At 36.7% G+C, this 21,023-nt stretch overlaps 1 non-coding gene across 1 annotated transcript; it reads right to left on the reverse strand.

Moving 5' to 3' along the window:
• Positions 1 to 1,687: 1,687 nt before the first annotated feature.
• Positions 1,688 to 1,795, reverse strand: LOC148571281 (small nucleolar RNA R71). Its single transcript, XR_015907946.1, has one exon. It is a non-coding gene; the product is annotated as a small nucleolar RNA R71 (small nucleolar RNA).
• Between the last annotated feature and the right edge of the window lie 19,228 nt (positions 1,796 to 21,023).

The following is a 21,023-nucleotide window of genomic DNA, read 5'->3' on the forward strand; positions in this document are numbered from 1 at the left end:
TGATTCCTGGAATTCTCATTAAGAATTTTGAAATCTTTATTTTCTTTTCCAAATAATTTTCGAAAAATTACAAAAAAAATTTATAAAATCATAAAATCAAAAATATTTTATGTTTCTTGTTTGAGTCTAGTATCTAATTTTAAGTTTGGTGTCAATTGCATGTCTTTATTCTTCTAATTTTCGAAAATTACATGCATTATATTCTTCATTGATCTTCAAGTTATTCTTGATGATTTCCTTGCACTGATCTTTAAATTCTCTTGTTTTGTGTGTTTAGTGGTTTCTCATATGCATTCTCAATTTGTTAGTATTTTTGATATGAAAATTTCTAAGTTTGGTGTCTTGCATGCACTGTTTATTTGATCTTAGTTTTCCATGATTAGTTTTATTTTGTTGTTTCTCATCATTAAAAATTCAAAAAATTTTTAAAACTATGTCTTTTCAAGTCAATAATACAGAGAATTGAAGATTCAGAACATGCAGCAGAGGAATTACACAGAAAAATCTGGGCGTTCAAAACGCCCAGTGAAGAAGGAAAACTGGCGTTTAAACGCCAGCCAGGGTACCTGGCCGGGCGTTAAACGCCCAAAAGGGTAGAATTTTGGGCGTTAAACGCCATAATGGATACCATTCTGGGCGTTTAACGCCAGGATGGCACAAGAGGGAAGATTTTGTTTTTAATTCAAATCTTTTTCAAATTTTCATACTTTTTCAAAATCAATTTCTTTCCATTTTTTTTATTTTTTTTACTATCTTCAAAAATCCTTGCTAACAATTAGAGACGTGATTCAAAAATTTCTTCCTTGTTAAGAAAGGTTCAATAATTGAATGTTAGAATCATATCTTTCAAATTTCTTGTTAGCCAAGGCATTGATTTTAAAATCAAATCTTTTTAATTGTTTGTCAATCATATCTTTTTAAAACCATATTTTATCAATCATATCTTCTCAAAATTCTTCCCCTCCTTCTCACATCTTTCTATTTAAGGGACTAACATTCCTCCTCAATACGCAATTCGAACTCTATCCCTCTTGATAAGTTTGAATTCTATCCTCTCTACCTCCTCCTTCTATTCTTCTTTTCCTCTGACATCTCAAGGAATCTCTATACTGTGACATAAAGGATTCCATACTTTCTTCTTCTCTCTTTCATATGAGCAGGAGCAAGGACAAAGGCATTCTTGTTGAAGCTGATCCTGAACCTGAAAGCACCTTGAAGAGAAAGCTAAGAGAAGCTAAAGCAACAACTCTCTGGAGAGGACCTAACATAAATTTTTAAACAAGAAGAAGCCATGGCAGCCAAAAATAACAACAATGCCAACAATGCAAGGAAGGTGCTTGGTGACTTTACTGCACCTACTCCTAACTTCTATGGGAGAAGCATCTCTATCCCTACCATTGAAGCAAACAATTTTGAGCTTAAGCCTCAATTAGTTTCTCTAATGCAACAGAATTGCAAGTTTCATGGACTTCCATTAGAAGATCCTCATCAGTTCTTAGCTGAAGTCTTGCAAATCTATGACACTGTCAAGACCAATGGGGTTGATCATGAGGTCTACAGGCTTATGCTTTTTCCCTTTGTTGTAAGAGATAGAGCTAGAATATGGTTGGATTCACAACCGAAGAAAAGCCTGAACTCTTGAGTCAATGCCTTCTTGGCAAAATTCTTTCCACCTCAAAAATTGAGTAAGCTTAGAGTGGAAGTCCAGACCTTCAAACAGAAGGAAGGTGAATCCTTCTATGAAGCTTGGGAAAGATACAAGCAATTGATCAGAAGGTGTCCTTCTGACATGCTTTCAGAATGGAGCATCATAGGTATCTTCTATGATGGTCTGTCTGAACTGTCCAAGATGTCATTGGACAGCTCTGCTGGAGGATCTCTTCATCTAAAGAAGACACCTGCAGAAGCTCAGGAACTCATTGAAATGGTTGCAAATAACCAATTCATGTACACTTCTGAAAGGAATCTTGTGAATAATGGAACAAATCAGAAGAAAGGAGTTCTTGAGATTGATACTCTGAATGCTATATTGGCTTTGAACAAAATATTGACTCAGCAAGTGGTGCAAGAAATTGTGATCATCAATGGTGCCATCAACATGGTACGCTCAATTGTAATCTCAACTTTTTATCACAACTTCGCACAACTAACCAGCAAGTGCACTGGGTCGTCCAAGTAATAAACCTTACGCGAGTAAGGGTCGATCCCACGGAGATTGTTGGTATGAAGCAAGCTATGGTCATCTTGTAAATCTCAGTCAGGCGGATATAGAATGGTTATAGAGTTTTCGAATATTAATAATAAAATAGGGATAGAAATACTTATGTAAATCCTTGGTGAGAATTTCAAAAAAATGCATGGAGATGCTTTCGTCCCTCTAAACCTCTGCTTTCCTGCTATCTTCATCCAATCAGTCTTACTCCTTTCTATGGCTGGCTTTATGTAAGGACATCACCGCTGTCAATGGCTACTTTTGATCCTCTCTGGAAAATGGTCCGATGCGCTGTCACTGCATGGCTAATCATCTGGAGGCGTCACCCTTGCCAATGGCTGCATCCTATCCTCTTGTGAAAATGGTCCAAATGCTCTGTCACAGCACGGCTAATCATCTGAGGTTCTCGATCATACTGGAATAGGATTCACCCTCCTTTTGCGTCTGTCACTACGCTCAGTACTCGCGCGTTTGAAGCTCATCACAGTCATTCAATCCCTGAATCCTACTCGGAATACCACAGACAAGGTTTAGACTTTCCGGATTCTCATGAATGCCGCCATCAATCTAGCTTACACCACGAAGATTCTGATTAAGAGATCTAAGAGATACTCATTCAATCTAAGGTAGAATGAAAGTGGTTGTCAGGCACACGTTCATAAGGAATGATGATGATTGTCACGTTCATCACATTCTGGTTGAAGTGTGAATGAATATCTTAGAAGCGGAATAAGTTGAATTGAATAGAAAAACAGTAGTACTTTGCATTAATCTTTGAGTAACAGCAGAGCTCCACACCTTAATCTATGGAGTGTAGAAACTCTACCGTTGAAAATACATAAGTGAAAGGTCCAGGCTTGGCCGAATGGCTAGCCCCCAAAACGTGATCAATAGATCAAAATATAATCCAAAGATGTCTAATACAATAGTAAAATGTCCTATTTATAATAAACTAGCTACTAGGGTTTACAGAAATAAGTAATTGATGCATAAATCCACTTCCGGGGCCCACTTGGTGTGTGCTTGGGCTGAGCTTGAATGTTACACGTGCAGAGGCTCTTTCTGGAGTTGAACGCCAGGTTGTAACGTATTTCTGGCGTTCAACTCTGGTTTGTGACTTGTTTCTGGCGTTTAACTCCAGACAGCAGCGTAGAACTGGTGTTCAATGCCCTTTTACGTCGTCTACACTCGTTCAAAGTATGAACTATTATACATTGCTGGAAAGCCCTGGATGTCTACTTTCCAACGCAATTAGAAGCGCGCCATTTTGAGTTTTGTAGCTCCAGAAAATCCACTTTGAGTGCAGGGAGGTCAGAATCCAACAGCATCAGCAGTCCTTCTTCAACCTCTGAATCTGATTTTTGCTCAAGTCCCTCAATTTCAGCCAGAAAATACCTGAAATCATAGAAAAACACACAAACTCATAGTAAAATCCAGAAATGTGAATTTAACATAAAAACTAATGAAAACATCCCTAAAAGTAACTAGATTCTACTAAAAACATACTAAAAACAATGCCAAAAAGCGTATAAATTATCCGCTCATCACAACACCAAACATAAATTGTTGCTTGTCCCCAAGCAACTGAAAATCAAATAGGATAAAAAGAAGAGAATATACTATAAATTCCAAACTATCAATGAAACATAGCTCCAATCAGATGAGCGGGACTTGTAGCTTTTTGCCTCTTGAATAGTTTTGGCATCCTACTTTATCCATTGAAGTTCAGAATGATTGACTTCTATAGGAACTCAGAGTTCAGATAGTGTTATTGATTCTCCTAGTTCAGTATGATGATTCTTGAACACAGCTATTTTATGAGTCTTGGCCGTGGCCCTAAGCACTTTGTTTTCCAGTATTACCACCGTCTACATAAATGCCACAGACACATAATTGGGTGAACCTTTTCAGATTGTGACTCAGCTTTGCTAAAGTCCCCAATTAGAGGTGTCCAGGGTTCTTAAGCACACTCTTTTTTTGCTTTGGACCTTGACTTTAACCGCTCAGTCTCAAGTTTTCACTTGACACCTTCACGCCACAAGCACATGGTTAGGGACAGCTTGGTTTAGCAGCTTAGACCAGGATTTTATTCCTTTAGGCCCTCCTATCCACTGATGCTCAAAGCCTTGGGATCCTTTTTATTTGCCCTTGCCTTTTGGTTTTAAGGGTTATTGGCTTTTTGCTCTTGCCTCTTGGTTTTAAGAGCTTTTAGCTTTTTCTGCTTGCTTTTGCTCTCTTTTTTTTTTCCTGCAAGCTTTGTTCTTTGCTGCTTTTTCTTGCTTCAAGAATCATTTTTATGATTTTTCAGATGATCAAATAACATGTCTCCTTGTCATCATTCTTTCAAGAGCCAACATATTTAACATTCATAAACAACAACTTCAAAAGACATATGCACTGTTCAAGCATCCATTCAGAAAACAAGAAGCATTGTCACCACATCAATATAATTAAACTAAGTTCAAGGATAAATTCGAAACTCATGTACTTCTTGTTCTTTTGAATTAAAACATTTTTCATTTAAGAGAGGTGATGGATTCATAGGACATTCATAACTTTAAGACAAAGTTACTAACTACTAATGATCATGTAATGAAGACACAAACATAGATAAGCACTTAACATAGAGAAAACGAAAAACAGAGAATGTAAGAACAAGGAATGAGTCCACCTTAGTGATGGTGGCGTTTCCTTCTTGGGGAACCAATGATGTCCTTGAGCTCTTCTATGTCTCTTCCTTGTCTTTGTTGCTCCTCCCTCATTGCTTTTTGATCTTCTCTTATTTCATGAAGGATGATGGAGTGCTCTTGATGTTCCACCCTTAGTTGTCCCATGTTGGAACTTAATTCTCCTAGGGAGTTGTTGATTTGCTCCCAATAGTTTTGTGGAGGAAAATGCATTTGAGGCATCTCCGGGATCTCATGGTGATGAGCTTCCTGCGCCTCTTGAGCTCCATGAATGGGCTCTCTTGCTTGCTCCATCTTTTTCTTAGTGATGGGCTTCTCTTCCTCAATGTGAATGTCTCCTTCTATGAAAGCTCCAGCTGAGTAACATAGATGGCAAATAAGATGGGGAAAAGCTAGCCTTGCCCCAGGGGAGGGCTTTTCGGCTATTTTGTAGAGTTCAAGGGAGATGACTTCATGAACTTCTACTTCCTCTCCAATCATGATGCTATGGATCATGATGGCCCGATCCACAGTAACTTCAGATCGGTTTCTAGTGGGGATGATGGAGCGTTGGATGAACTCCAACCATCCTCTAGCCACAGGCTTGAGGTCCAGTCTTCTTAGTTGAACCGGCTTGCCTTTGGAGTCAATCTTCCATTGAGCTCCTTCCACACATATGTCCATGAGGACTTGGTCCAACCTTTGATTAAAGTTGACCCTTCTAGTGTAGGGGCGCTCATCTCCTTGCATCATAGGCAAGTTAAACGTCAACCTCACATTCTCTGGACTAAAATCTAAGTATTTCCCCCGAACCATTGTAACATAATTCTTTGGATTCGGGTTCTTACTTTGATCATGGTTCCTAGTGATCCATGCATTGGCATAGAACTCTTGAACCATTAGGATGCCGATTTGTTGGATGGGGTTTGTTAGAACTTCCCAACCTCTTCTTTGGATTTCATGTCGGATCTCTGGATACTCATTTCTCTTGAGCATGAAAGGGACCTCGGGGATCACCTTCTTCTTGGCCACAACATCATAGAAGTGGTATTGATGGGCTTTGGAGATGAACCTTTCCATCTCCCATGACTCGGAGGTGGAAGCTTTTATCTTCCCTTTCCCAGGGTGTGATTTTTTTCTACTGTTTTTGATTCCGTTTTCAATTTTTTTATTTATTTTGTGACTCCACATGATCATGTACCTACAAAGACATATAACTAATAAAAATATAATTAAATAAAAATTGGGTTGCCTCCCAACAAGCGCTTCTTTAATGTCAATAGCTTGACAGTGGGCTCTCATAGACCCTCACAGATGTTCAGAGCATTGTTGAGACTTCCCAACACCAAACTTAGAGTTTGGATATGGAAGTTCAACACCAAACTTAGAGTTTGGTTGTGGCCTCCCAACACCAAACTTAGAGTTTGACTGTGGAGGCTCTAGTTGACTCTGTTTTGAGAGAAGCTTTTCATGCTTCCTTTCCATGTTTATAGAAGGATGTCCTTGAGTTTTAAACTCAAGGAAGTCCTCATTCAATTGAAGGACTAGTTCACCTCTGTCAACATCAATTACAGCTCTTGCTGTGGCTAGGAAGGGTCTTCCAAGGATGATGAATTCATCCTCATCCTTCCCAGTATCTAGGACTATGAAATCAGCAGGGATGTAAAGGCCTTCAACCTTTACTAACACGTCCTCTACTTGTCCATAAGCCTGTTTTCTTGAATTGTCTACCATCTCTAATGAGATTTTAGTAGCTTGCACCCCAAAGATTCCCAGTTTCTCTATTACAGAGAGGGGCATGAGGTTTATCCCTAAACCAATGTCACACAGAGCTTTTTCAAAGATCATGGTGCCTATGGTACAAGGTATTATGAACTTTCCAGGATCCTGTTTCTTCTGAGGCAATGTCAGTTGATCTAGATCACTCAGTTTATTGGTAAGCAAGGGAGGTTCATCTTCCCAAGTCTCAATACCAAATAATTTGGTATTCAACTTCATGATTGCACCAAGGTACTTGGCAACTTGCTCTTCAGTAACATCCTCATTCTCTTCAGAAGAGGAATACTCATCAGAGCTCATGAATGGCATAAGGAGATTCAATGGAATCTCTATGGTCTCTAGATGAGTCTCAGATTCCTTTGGTTCCTCAGAGGGAAACTCCTTATTGATCACTGGACGTCCCTCACTGGGATTTGCGCCCTCTCCTTCCTTCACAGGTTCGGCCATGGTGATTAATTCAATGGCCTTGCAATCTCCTTTTGGATTTTCTTCTGTATTGCTTGGGAGAGTACTAGGAGGGATTTTAGTGATCCTTTTACTCAGCTGGCCCACTTGTGCCTCCAAATTTCTAATGGATGACCTTGTTTCATTCATGAAACTCACAGTGGCCTTAGATAGATTAGAGACTAAGTTTGCTAAATTAGAGGTATTTTGTTCAGAGTTCTCTGTCTGTTGCTGAGTGGATGATGGAAAAGGTTTACTATTGTTAAACCTATTTCTTCCACCATTATTAAAGCCTTGTTGAGGCTTTTGATCCTTCCATGAGAAATTTGGGTGATTTTTCCATGATGAGTTATAGGTGTTTCCATATGGATCACCCATGTAATTTACCTCTGCTATTGCAAGGTTCTCAGGATCATAAGCTTCTTCTTTAGAAGATGCCTCTTGAGTACTGTTGGATGCAACTTGCATTCCATTCAGACTCTGAGAAATCATATTGACTTGCTGAGTCAATATTTTGTTCTGAGCCAATATGGCATTCATAGTATCAATTTCAAGAACTCCCTTCTTCCGAGGCGTCCCATTGCTCACAGGATTCCTCTCAGAAGTGTACATGAACTGGTTATTAGCAACCATGTCAATGAGTTCTTGAGCTTCTGCAGGCATTTTCTTTAGGTGAATGGATCCACCTGCAGAAGTATCCAATGACATCTTAGCTAATTCAGACAGACCATTATAGAATATATCCAGGATGGTCCATTCTGAAAGCATGTCAGAAGGACACTTTTTTGGTCAGTCCTTTGTATCTCTCACAAGCTTCATAGAGGGATTCACCTTCTTTCTGTCTGAAGGTCTGAACATCCACTCTAAGCTTACTCAGCTTTTGAGGAGGAAAGAACTTGGCTAAGAAAGCCTTGACCAGCTTATCCCAAGAGTTCAGGCTATCCTTAGGTTGAGAGTCCAACCATACTTCTAGCTCTGTCTCTTACAGCAAAAGGGGAAAGCATGAGCCTGTAGACTTCAGGATCTACTCCATTAGTCTTAACAGTATCACAGATCTGCAAAAATTCAGTTAAGAACTGAAAAGGATCTTCAGATGGAAGTCCATGAAACTTGCAGTTCTGCTGCATCAGAGAAACTAATTGAGGTTTCAGCTCAAAGTTGTTTGCTCCAATGGCAGGAATGGAGATACTTCTTCCATGTAAATTGGAATTTGGTGCAGTAAAGTCACCAAGCATTCTCCTTGCATTATTGTTGTTAGGTTTGGCTGCCATCTCCTTTACTTGTTCGAAATTTTCAATAAGGTTGTCTCTAGATTGTTGTAATTTAGCTTCTCTTAGTTTCCTCTTCAAAGTCCTTTCAGGTTCTGGATCAGCTTCAACAAGAATGCCTTTTTCCTTGTTCCTGCTCATAAGAAAGAGAAGAGAACAAGAAAAGAAGAGGAATCCTCTATGTCACAGTAAAGAGGTTCCTTATTGTTAGTAGAAGAAGAAAAGGAATAGGGTTGAAGAAGAATAAAGAATCCAAACACAAGGGTAAGGATAGGAGCAGTGATGTGAGATGAAGAGAAGTGTTAGTAGATGAATTAGAAGGAGATGATGGAGAAGGATTTTCGAAAAGTATTTTTGAAAAAGAGTTAGTGATTTTTGAAAATAGATTTTGAAAAAGGTTAGTAATTTTCGAAAATTAAGATTTAAAAATTAAAATAATTAGTTAATTAAAAAGAAATTTTGAAAAAGAGGGAAGATATTATCGAAAATTAGAGAGAGAGATTTAGTTAGGTAGTTTTGAAAAAGATAAGAAACAAATAAAAAGTTAGTTAGTTAGTTGAAACAGATTTTGAAAAGCAATTTTGAAAAGATAAGAAGATAAGAAGTTAGAAAAATATTTTAAAATCAAATTTTTTAAAAAGATAAGATGAAAAGATATTTTTGAAAAGATATGATTGAAATTAGTTTTGAAAAAGATTTGATTTTTAAAATCACAATTAATGACATGATTCACAAGAAATCACAAGATATGATTCTAGAACTTAAAGTTTGAACCTTTCTTAACAAGTAAGTGACAAACTTGAAATTTTTGAATCAAAACATTAATTGATGATGTTATTTTCGAAAATTATGTGATAAAGATAAGAAAAAGGTTTTTGAAAAATATTTTTTTTTATAATTTTTGAAAATAAATAAGAAAGATGAAAAAGATTTGATTTTTGAAAAATATTTTGAAAACGATGAGATTTTTAAATTGAAAATTTGATTTGACTCATAAAAACAACTAGATTTTAAAAATTTTTGAAAAAGTCAAATCTAATTTTCGAATTTATGAGAGAGAAAAAGGGAAAGATATATTTTTTATTTTTGAATTTTTATGATGAGAGAGAAAAACAAGAAAAATGATGCAATGCATGAAAGTTATGGATCAAAGCAAGGTATGTATGCAAGAATGCTATGAATGTCAAGATGAACACCAAGAACACTATGAAGATCATGATGAACATCAAGAACATATTTTTGAAAAATTTTTAATGCAAAGAAAACATGCAAGACACAAAACTTAGAAATCTTTAATGCTTAGACACTAAGATTTCAAGAATGCATATAAAAAACAAGAAAACGTCAAGATCAAACAAGAAGACTTACCAAGAACAACTTGAAGATCATGAAGAACACCATGAATGTATGAATTTTTCGAAAAATGCAAAGAATTTTTTTGAAAAAATGCAATTGACACCAAACTTGAAATTTGACTCAAGACTCAAATAAGAAACACAAAATATTTTTTATTTTTTTGTATTTTCTTTTAATTTTTTTTTTCGAAAATTATTTTGAAAAAGAAAAATAAGGATTCCAAAATTTTTAATATGAATTCCAGGAATCTTATGCTCTTTAAACTAAAGCTCCAATCAAAGGGTCAGGCATGGCTTAATAGCCAGCCAAGCTTTAGTATGTAAATCAGACATGACACGCCTGACATTCCCTACCCAGAAGAATTAGACATGGCTTTACAGCCAGCCAAGCTTCAACATGCTTCATGAAACACTAGAATTCATTCTTAAAAATTCTGAAGAAAAATATATTTTTGAAAACATTTTTATTTAAAAATTTTTTTATCAAAAACAAAAGAGAAATTTTTTTGAAAGATTTTTGAAAAATATTTTTGAAAATAAAACAAAAAGAAAATTACCTAATTTGAGCAACAAGATGAACCGTCAGTTGTCCAAACTCGAACAATCCCCGGCAACGGCGCCAAAAACTTGGTGCACAAAATTGTGATCATCAATGGCGCCATCAACATGGTATGCTCAATTGTAATCTCAACTTTTTATCACAACTTCGCACAACTAACCAGCAAGTGCACTGGGTCGTCCAAGTAATAAACCTTACGCGAGTAAGGGTCGATCCCACGGAGATTGTTGGTATGAAGCAAGCTATGGTCATCTTGTAAATCTCAGTCAGGCGGATATAGAATGGTTATGGAGTTTTTGAATATTAATAATAAAATAGGGATAGAAATACTTATGTAAATTCTTGGTGAGAATTTCAGATAACTGCATGGAGATGCTTTCGTCCCTCTAAACCTCTGCTTTCCTGCTATCTTCATTCAATCAGTCTCACTCCTTTCTATGGCTGGCTTTATGTAAGGACATCACCGCTGTCAATGGCTACTTTTGATCCTCTCTGGAAAATGGTCCGATGCGCTGTCACTGCATGGCTAATCGTTTGGAGGCGTCACCCTTGCCAATGGCTGCATCCTATCCTCTTGTGAAAATGGTCTAAATACTCTGTCACAGCACGGCTAATCATCTGAGCTTCTCGATCATACTGGAATAGGATTCACCCTCCTTTTGCGTCTGTCACTACGCCCAGTACTCGCGAGTTTGAAGCTCGTCACAGTCATTCAATCCCTGAATCCTACTCGGAATACCACAGACAAGGTTTAGACTTTCTGGATTCTCATGAATGCCGCCATCAATCTAGCTTACACCACGAAGATTCTGATTAAGAGATCTAAGAGATACTCATTCAATCTAAGGTAGAACGGAAGTGGTTGTCAGGCACGCGTTCATAAGGAATGATGATGATTGTCACGTTCATCACATTCAGGTTGAAGTGCGAATGAATATCTTAGAAGCGGAATAAGTTGAATTGAATAGAAAAACAGTAGTACTTTGCATTAATCTTTGAGGAACAGCAGAGCTCCACACCTTAATCTATGGAGTGTAGAAACTCTACCGTTGAAAATACATAAGTGAAAGGTCCAGGCTTGGCCGAATGGCCAGCCCCCAAAACGTGATCAATAGATCAAAATATAATCCAAAGATGTCTAATACAATAGTAAAATGTCCTATTTATAATAAACTAGCTACTAGGGTTTACAGAAGTAAGTAATTGATGCATAAATCCACTTCCAGGGCCCACTTGGTGTGTGCTTGGGCTGAGCTTGAATGTTACACGTGCAGAGGCTCTTTCTGGAGTTGTACGCCAGGTTGTAATGTATTTCTGGCAATCAACTCTGGTTTGTGACTTGTTTCTGGCGTTAAACTCCAGACAGCAGCGTAGAACTGGCGTTCAACGCCCTTTTACGTCGTCTAAACTCGTTCAAAGTATGGACTATTATACATTGCTGGAAAGCCCTGGATGTCTAATTTCCAACGCAATTAGAAGCGTGCCATTTTAAGTTTTGAAGCTCCAGAAAATCCACTTTGAGTGCAGGGAGGTCAGAATCCAACAGCATCAGCAGTCCTTCTTCAACCTCTGAATCTGATTTTTGCTCAAGTCCCTCAATTTCAGCCAGAAAATACCTGAAATCACAGGAAAATACACAAAATCATAGTAAAATCCAGAAATGTGAATTTAACATAAAAACTAATGAAAACATCCCTAAAAGTAACTAGATTCTACTAAAAACATACTAAAAACAATGCCAAAAAGCGTATAAATTATCCGCTCATCAGCAAGTCAATATGATTTCTCAGAGTCTGTCTGGCATGCAAGCAGCAACAGGCAGTACCAAAGAAGCTTCATCCGAAGAAGAAGCTTATGATCCTGAGAATCCAACAATGGAAAAGGTGAATTACATGGGAGAACCATATGGAAACACCTATAATCTTTCATGGAGAAATCATCTAAATCTCTCATGGAAGGACCAACAGAGGCCTCAACAAGGCTTCAATAACAATAATGGTGGAAGAAATAGGTTTAGCAATAGCAAGCCTTTCCATCATCTTCTCAACAACAGACAGAGAATCCTAAGCAGAGCCACTCTGACTTAGCAACCATAGTCTCTGATCTGATTATTAATCAAAGTTTCATGACTGAAACAAGGTCCTCCATTAGAAATTTGGAGGCACAGGTGGGTCAGCTGAGTAAGATGTTTACTGAACTCCCTCCTAGTACTCTCCCAAGCAATACAGAAGAGAATCCAAAAAGAGAGTGCAAGGCCATAACTTTAACCAACATGGCCGAACCTGGAGAGAAAGGAAAGGCAGTGATTTCCCCTGAGGAAGACCTCAATGGATGTCCACTAGCCTCCAAGGAGTTCCCTAATGAGGAACCATGGGAATTTGAGGCTCATACAGAGACCATAGAGATTCTATTAAACTTACTTCTGTCATTCATGAGCTCTAATGAGTATTCTTCCTTTGAAGAGGATGAAGATGTTACTGAAGAGCAAGTTGCTAAGTACCTTGGAGCAATCATGAAGCTAAATGTCATGTTATTTGGTAAGGAGACTTGGGAGGATGAACCGCCCTTGCTTACCAAAGAACTGGATGACTTGACTAGGTAGAGATTACCTCAGAAGAGACAGGATCCTCGAAAGTTCTCATTACCTTGTACCATAAGCACCATGACCTTTGAGAAGGCTCTATGTGACCTGGGGTCAAGTATAAACCTCATGCCACTCTCTGTAATGGAAAAGTTAGGGATCCTTGAGGTACAAGCTGCAAGAATCTCACTAGAGATGGCAGACAATTCAAGAAAATAGGCTTATGGACTTGTAGAGGATGTCTTGGTAAAGGTTGAAGGCCACTACATCCCTGCTGATTTCATAATCCTAGACACTGGAAAGTGTATGGATGAATCCATCATCCTTGGCAGACCCTTCCTAGCCACAGCAAAAGCTGTTATTGATGTTGACAGAGGAGAATTGATCCTTCAAGTGAATAAGGACCCCCTTGTGTTTAAGACTCAAGGTTCTCCTTCTGTAACCATGGAGAGGAAGCATAAAAAGCTTCTCTCAATACAGAGTCAAACAAAACCTCCACATTCAAACTCTAAGTTTGGTGTTGGGAGGCTACAACCAAACTCTAAGTTTGGTGTTGAGAGGCCACAACCAAACTCTAGTTTGGTGTTGAGAGGCCATCATCATGCTCTGAGTATCTGTGAGGCTCCATGAGAGCCCACTGTCAAGCTATTGACATTAAAGAAGTGCTTGTTGGGAGGAAACCCAATTTAATTTTATTATATCTATTTTATTTTCTATTGTTATTTTATGTTTTCTGTAGGTTGATGATCATGTGAAGTCACAAAAAAAACTCTAAAAGCAAAAACAGAATGAAAAATAGTATTAAAAATAGCACGCCATGGAGGAGAAGCTTACTGGCGTTTAAACGCCAGTAAGGTTAGCAGAATGGGCGTTAAACGCCTAGTCTGGCACCATTTTGGGCGTTTAACGCTAGAAAGGGGCACAGAACTAGCGTTTAACGCTAGAAAGGGGAGAAAAGCTGGCGTTAAACGCCAGAAATGGGCAGCAACCTGGCATTTAATGCCAGGATTGGCACAGGAAGGGGCGTTTTACACGTCAATATGGTGCAGGGATGAGAAATCCTTGACACCTCAGGATCTGTGGACCCCACAGGATCCCCATCTACCTCATTTCTCTCTCTCTCTTCTTCACACCTTCCCATTACACACTTTCCCAAATACCCTCCACCAATCACCTCAATACCTCTTCCCCAAAAATCCCTCACCTATCAAATCCTACCCTCTTCTCCATAATCTCTTCACCAATCCACATCCATCCATCATAAAACCCCACCTACCTCACCATTTAAATTCAAACCACTTTCCCTCCCAAAACATACCCATACATGGCCGAACCCTACCCCTCTCTCCACTCCTATATAAACCCATCTTCACTCCTTCATTTTCACATACAATATACACTACTTACCCCCTTGGCCGAAACATTAAACCCCCTCCATCTCCTCTATTTCTTCTTCTTCTACTCTATTCTTTCTTTTTTTGCTCGAGGACGAGCAAACCTTCTATGTTTGGTGTGGTAAAAGCATTGCTTTTTATTTTTCCATAACCATTTATGGCACCAAAGGCCGGAGAAACCTCTAGAAAGAGGAAAGGGAAGGCAAAAGCTTCCGCCTCTGAGTCATGGGAGATGGAGAGATTCATCTCAAGGATGCATCAAGACCACTTCTATGAAGTTGTGGCCAATAAGAAGGTGATCCCCCAGGTCCCTTTCAAACTCAAAAAGGGTGAGTATCCGGAGATCCGACATGAGATCCGAAGAAGAGGTTGGGAAATTCTCACCAACCCCATTCAACAAGTCGGGATCTTAATGGTTCAAGAGTTCTATGCCAATGCATGGATCACCAAGAACCATGATCAAAGTGTGAACCCGGACCCAAAGAATTGGCTTACAATGGTCCGAGGGACATGCTTAGATTTCAGTCTGGAAAATGTAAGGTTGGTATTCAACTTGCCCATGATGCAAGGAGATGCACTCCCTTACACTAGAAGGGTCAACTTTGATTAAAGGATGGACCAAGTCCTCATAGACATTTGTGAAGAGGGCGCTCAATGGAAAAGAGATTCAAGAGGAAATCCGGTTCAACTAAGAAGGCATGACCTCAAGCCCATGGCTAGGGGATGGTTGGAGTTCATCCAACGCTCAAGAATCAACATACTGAACTAGGAGAATCAATAACACTATCTGAATTCTGAGTTCCTATTGATGCCAATCATTCTGAACTTCAAAGGATAAAGTGAGATGCCAAAACTGTTCAGAAGCAAAAAGCTAAGAGCCCCGCTCATCTAATTAAGACTGATCTTCATAGATGTTTTCGGAATTTATTGTATATTCTATTCTTTTTATCCTACTTTATTTTTAGTTGCTTGGGGACAAGCAACAATTTAAGTTTGGTGTTGTGATGAGCGGATAATTTATATGCTTTTTGGCATTGTTTTTAGTATATTTTTAGTATATTTTAGTTAGTTTTTATTATGTTTTTATTAGTTTTTAAATAAAAATCACTTTTCTAGACTTTACTATGAGTTTGTGTGTTTTTCTGTGATTTCAAGTATTTTTTGGCTGAAATTGAGGGACTTGAGCAAAAATCTAATTCAGAGGCTGAAAAAGGACTGCAGATCCTGATGGATTCTGACCTCCCAGAAGTTGAAGTGGATCTTTTGGAGCTACAAAAGCCCAATTGCCGCGCTCTCAATTGAGTTGGAAAGTAGACATCCTGGGCTTTCCAGCAATATATAATAGTCTATACTTTGCCCGAGATTTGATGTTCTAAACTAGCGTTCCAAGTCAGCAGAAAAATTCTGGCGTCAAAACGCCAGAACTGGCATAAAAGATGGAGTTAAACGCCCAAACTGGCACAACAGCTGGCGTTTAACTCCAAGAAAAGTCTCTACATGTGAAAGCTTCAATGCTCAGCCCAAGCACACACCAAATGGGCCCGGAAGAAGATTTCTGCATTAATTACTTGATTCTGTAACCCTAGGCTACTAGTTTTCTATAAATACGACCTTTTGCTATTGTATTTTCATCCTTTAATCATCTTTTAATCATGTTTTGATGATTGAACCCTCTTTGGGGAGGCTGGCCATTTGGCCATGCCTGGACCTCCATTATCACTTTTGTATTTTCAACGGTGGAGTTTCTACACACCATAGATTAAGGTGTGGAGCTCTGCTGTTCTTCATGAATTAATGCAAAGTACTGTTGTTTTTCTATTCAATTCAGGCTTATTCTTATTCCAAGATATTCACTCACACTTCAACCTGATGAATGTGATGATCCGTGACACTCATCATCATTCTCACCTATGAACGTCTGCCTGACAACCACCTCCGTTCTACCTTTGATTGAGTGTGTATCTCTTAGACTCCTGGTTCATGATGCATGGTTGCCTCTCCTAACAACCGAGCCTTCCATTCCATGAGATCAGAGTCTTCGTGGTATAGGCGAGAATCAATTGGCAACATTCCTAAGATCCAGAAAGTCTAAACCTTGTCTGTGGTATTCCGAGTAGGATCTGGGAAGGGATGACTGTGACGATCTTCAAACTCGCGAGTGTTGGGCGTAGTGACAGACGCAAAAAGATCAATGGATCCTATTCCAACATGATCGAGAACCAACAGATGATTAGCCGTGCGGTGACAGCGCATTTGGACCATTTTCACTGAGAGGACGGGAGGTAGCCATTGACAACGGTGAAACCCAACATAAGCTTGCCATGGAAGGGAGTATGAATGATTGGATGAAGACAATAGGAAAGCAGAAGTTCAGGAGGAACAAAGCATCTTCATACGCTTATCTGAAATTCTCACCAATGAATTACATAAGTATCTCTATCTTATTTTATGTTTTATTCATATTTTAATTATCTTAAACTCCATAACCATTTGAATCCGCCTGACTGAGACTTACAAGATGACCATAGCTTGCTTCAAGCCGACAATCTCCATGGGATCGACCCTTACTCACGTAAGGTTTATTACTTGGACGACCTAGTGCACTTGCTGGTTAGTTGTGCGGAGTTGTGACAAAGAGTTGAGATTACAATTGTGCGTACTAAGCTGTTGGCGCCATTGATGATCACAATTTCGTGGGTTTCACATACACGCACACGAAGTTTTCAGCGCCGTTGCTGGGGATTGTTGAGTTTGGACAAACTGCCGGATTGTTTTGCTCCTTAGATCAGGTAAGTTTATTTTATTTTATTTTAATTGAGTCTTTAATTTTTGTTTTCTTCTTCTTCTTCTAATTTTTTTTCTTTCAAAAATTTCTTAAAACCTTTTAAAAATATTTTTTTTGTTTAATTTTTGTTCTCAGTATGAGTCACAGTGTTGATGTTCTTGTTGAGTTTTGAGTACTTGAATCTTTTAATTTTGTTCTTGTTGAGTCTTCTAATTTTCGAAAACTTCCAAAAGTTTTTCAAAAATATTTTTCTTTTCTTTGTTTAATCCTTGCATTTTTTGAATGCATCTATGTTCTTGATTTGATTATTTGAGTCTTTTAATTTTATTTTTTCTTCTTTAATTTTCAAAAATTTCAAAAAAAACTTTTTCAAAAATATTGTTAAATTTGTAGCTCAATTAGTTAAAGCGTTGTGTTCATGTTCTTGGTAATTTGTGTTTCTTTGAGTCTTTCTTTCTAAAAATCTTTCAAAAAATAATTTTTCTTTGTTTAAATCTTGTTTTAATTTTTTAGTTTGGTATTTTCTTTTTATTTTTCTTGCAATTTTCGAAAATAGGTGTTTAGTTTTCTAAAAATTTTAAGTTTAGTGTTCTTTTTGTGTTCTTGAGTTCTTTGAGTCTTTAAATTTTTGTTCTTTGTGTTCTTGTGAGTCTTCAAGGTGTTCTTGAGTCTTGCATGTGTTTAGATCTTAAAATTTTTAAGTTTGGTATTCCCTTGTGTTTTCCTCCAAAATTTTTGAAGATTAGGGGATCTAGATCTAAAAATTTTAAGTCTTGTGTCTTTTTTGTGTTTTTCTCTTTCATAAATAAATTCAAAAAAATAAAAAAATTATCTTTTCTAACTAATTTTCAGCATAATTTTTCGAAAATTAATTATAAAATTAAAATTTTGATTTTAAAATTTTATCTTATCATATCTTAGTTGTCAAGTTTTTAAAAAATCAAAATTTTCAAAAGTAAAAATCATATCTTTTTTCAAAAAATCTTATCTTTTTCAAAACTTATCATATCTTTTTCAAAATTTAAAAATCTTATCTTATCTTTTTCAAAATTCAAATCTTTAAATCATACCTTTTTCAAAATCAAATTTCAAAATCTTATCTTTTTAAAATTAATTTTAAATCTTTTTAATTTCATATCTTATTTTTTTTCTAATTTCAAATCTTTCCTTATCTTATCTTCTATCTTAATTTTAAAATTCAAATATTTTCTTATCTTATCTTATCTTATCTTTTATTTTTATTTTTATTTTTATTTTTATTTTTATTTTTTCTTAATTAATATCTTATCTTCTCTCTCATCTTTTTCAAAACCACCTAACTTTTTCCTCTCTTAATTTTTGAAAATCAATTTCTATCTTCTCTCTCTTATTTTTCAAAACTACCTAACTAACTCTTCTCTTCCTTAATTTTTGAAAATATCTATCTTCTTCTCTCTCTTCTTTTTCAAAACTACCTAACTAACTCTCTTCTCTCTCTATTTCGAAAATTCCCTTCCTTCTTTTCCTTCTATTTTTCAAAAATTTTAACATTTAAATTTTAAAATCTTTTTAAATTATTAACCATATTTTCGAATATTAATTAAATAAATAAAATGAAAAAATAAAAAATATTTTAATTTTTATTTAATTCTTCTATTTATACCTCTTCTCTTATCATCTCCATTCGTTTAACTATAATCGACTCTTTGTCTACAATTCTTTATCTTCTTTCCTTTCTTATTCATATCTCAATTAGAGCTTCTTACCAATTGGCACAGAAAGCTCTCTTGTGATTTGCATTCTATTTTTTTTCTTTACTTTTATCTACTATATCCAAGGTATTTAGCCTATAATTATTTTATTTATTTTTATTTTTATTTTTAATTTTTATCTTCTTACTTCTGACTTTAAGGAGGATCTTCTTACCTATTAGCGTGGTCTCTTTCTTTCTTTTCTTCTTGTTTATGCCAGGAACAAGGATAAAGAGCCCCTCTTGACTCCTGATCCTGAACATGAAAAGACTCTGAGGAGGCGTTTACAACTAACTAAAGCACAACACTCCGAAGAGACCTTTCAGAAAGTTTTGAACAAGAAACAGAGGATATGGCCAAACCATAAGAGGAGCCTAGAAAGGTCCTTGGTGACTTCATCATGCCTACCTCTGAATTTTATGGCAGAAGCATTGTTGTACCTGCCATTGGAGCTAACAATTTTGAGCTTAAGCCTCAGTTAGTGATACGTGGTCAAGAAGGCATTTTCGTCATCTTAGAGCTAAAGGACGGAATGATAATCTTGTCATATTCAAGGATCTAAATTCTAGAAGAATTGTGTCATGCCAGTCTTGGATATCAAGAAGACCAAGAGTTTGTCTCAAAAATAGTGGTGCTGAAAGAGCAACAATTCATAAGGCCCATTGGGCTAAAGCAAGACAACAAAAAGCCCAATAAAGCTTTTCAAATTCAATGGGAGACAATTTTTATTAATTTTTGAATTTTAGTCATTTATTTTTAATTTATTTTACTGTTAGAGTTTGTTGGATGATTTGATTTACTTTTAATTTGCTTAGTAGTATTTTTAGGGATTTTAAATTTAAATCAAATCTGATCTAATCTAATAAGATCAAATCTGATTTAAATTAGTTATCATATCTTTAGGATTTTAAAATTTAAATCAAATCTGATCTAATCCGATCAAATCTGATTTAAATTAGTTATCTTATCTTTTAATTAGTTTGTTAGGAGTCTATTTAAACACCTCTGGTGAGACCATTTGGAATAACTTTTGATGAATAAAATTTCCTTAGTGCTTTATGCACGTTTTTTAAGTGTGATTGAGTGAGGTCAGTGATTTGCTTCGCTGATTGCATGGAGAAGATTGAGTGATTCAATTTTCATCCCTCTGATCTAGGTTGTCAAGGACAAGTTCTTTGAAGGTCTAGTAGGGAATCCTTTCCGGTGACCTAGGTTGCTAAGAACAGGTTTCTTAGAGGTCTAGTAGGAAAAATACCTTTATCTATCTTTTATATTTCTGCTGTGTCTCTTTATGCTAATAAATTTCTCTTTTAATCTCATTCTTTTCTGGTCCCCCTTCCATTAGGATTTTACTACTTTGAATGTATTAAACCCTTAATGCTCAACATAAATCCTTATCATCTGGTATCAGTTACAGGTCGTAAGTAAATTCTTATTTCTCTACACGCTCCATGGGTCTTGTTTAGTCTTTTTTTTCTTTTTAATTTTCTGTGAATTCATGTTAGAGTCAAACGAAAAAAAAAATGAAAAAAAAATTTCTTTTTTTAATTTTGTTTTTACAATTATTCTATCTTTAAGTCAGTGTCTAAAAAAAACAAAAAAAACAAAAAAAATATGATTGAGTACGAAAGTGATGATGACGGAATCTCATATGTGAAAAAGGGTTTTCGGTTGAAAATCCCTGCATTTAAAGGGAGGAACAACCTTGAAGCTTATTTCGAATGGAAAAGAAAGGTAGAGTCGTTTTTTGCAACTTGCATCCTTTCAGAGGAAAAGAAGGTTCGACTAGTACAAGCCAATTTTTCCGATGATCCCCATATATGGTGGACTGAATTAGGAAGATCTAGAAGACGGAATGGAAAGCGCCCAATTTGCAACTGGGAGAAGATGAAGAAAATCATGAAGAGACAGTTTGTGCCATCATCATACCACATGAGGAATCGAGTTGTACCATCATCTTACCATAATGAATTTTTTTGGAAGATTTTGTAAGTTGCAACAAGGTTCACAATCAGTGATGGAGTACCACAAGGAATTTTTATATTTGATGGACAAGGATAATATCAAAAGGAGTCCTGAGGTTCTTATGGACCGATTTTTGTTTGGATTACGCGAAGAACATGCAGATACAGTCCAACATTACCGTTACACGACCATGGACGATTTGGTCAAATTGGCCATTGACTGGGAGCAAGTGCAACAAATGATAGATCGCCATAACAAGAGGAATTCTTCTACGCCTATCTTTCA

Source organism: Arachis ipaensis, chromosome B3 (assembly GCF_059453495.1).
Source record: "Arachis ipaensis isolate K30076 ecotype BB chromosome B3, ASM5945349v1, whole genome shotgun sequence".
Taxonomy (NCBI): Eukaryota; Viridiplantae; Streptophyta; class Magnoliopsida; order Fabales; family Fabaceae; genus Arachis; species Arachis ipaensis.